Consider the following 1,058-nt stretch of genomic DNA (forward strand, 5'->3'; position numbering starts at 1 on the left):
AATCAGGGGTCTGAATGTTACAGCTGTAGGGGCGGGGCCAGCCCATGCACTGTACTTCGCCTGTTACGAAAGGTTGAAAAAAGTCCTCGGTGATATCATCCATCCAGGAGCGAACAGTCATTTGGCGAACGGTACCAGTTTTCCCGCCCATCAGCACTGCTAATTCTCTCGCCGGCACATTTCTACATAGTGCAATCAGTAAATGTGTTATTTTTTGCTTTTTCAGAAGACCTTTTATGGTTTAAAGCCATCAACATTCTGGAACTAGCTATTTGGCAGTGACTATGTTATTTGTATGAATCATGTATTACTCAAACGTCTACCTCGTTAAAAATGTCCTTCTGGTATGAGGTCAAATCCCAAAATAGCCAAAAATGCCGCTCTCTGATATCACGAGAGCAGCTATAAATAAAGAGAAGATCATGTGGGTAGTAAATCTTTGAACATACAATGCACTGCAATAAATAATCCATGTTTTTAATTGCTTAAATTATTATTTTTGTTTTAATGAATTGCTTCAGGTTGTATATTTAACACCTGACAAACAAATCAGTGCAAATCTTTATGATAAACTGAACTGAATAGCATCGCTAGCTTTGTCGAAATACCTTAAAAGCTAAACCTACAGTAATGTCACTATGCAAGCTAAACTGGCCTGCTGTTCGTCCATGTAATCTAATATGAGCTTTTCTAACTTTTCTAATGTGCAGAGTAATAGAAAATTGGGTTATTGATGTGTTATGGATTTATATTTTATTGTATTTGTCAGATTGTGCTGTAATGGGTATTTAGGCTTATCCTTCACTTCAGAGCTCATAGTGAAAGTCATTGTTGGTGTTTTTGTGTAGTGTCTCTTTTCTTTCTCTTTCCTCCAGGTCAAGAGTGAAAGGGTGGTGAGTAACTGCTGCCATATCACCATTTACCAGTAGAATTGCTTGAAAAGGAATGAAAATTATTATTGAAGCTGCAGCAGTTTTTGCTTCTTACCATAAAATTGGCACGATGAGTGAAGTAAATGCCAGTATCCTGAACAAAAGACTCTTTTTCTCCTGACTTTA

General features: G+C 37.4%; 1 pseudogene; it reads left to right on the forward strand.

Annotated features, from left to right (window-relative positions):
- LOC107577500 (mitoferrin-2 pseudogene) overlaps positions 1–891 on the forward strand; it is a 9,032-nt pseudogene extending 8,141 nt beyond the window's left edge.
- Positions 892–1,058: the final 167 nt, after the last annotated feature.

Source organism: Sinocyclocheilus grahami, unplaced genomic scaffold (genome assembly GCF_001515645.1).
Source record: "Sinocyclocheilus grahami isolate Dianchi unplaced genomic scaffold, SAMN03320097.WGS_v1.1 scaffold6234.1, whole genome shotgun sequence".
Classification (NCBI taxonomy): domain Eukaryota; kingdom Metazoa; phylum Chordata; class Actinopteri; order Cypriniformes; family Cyprinidae; genus Sinocyclocheilus; species Sinocyclocheilus grahami.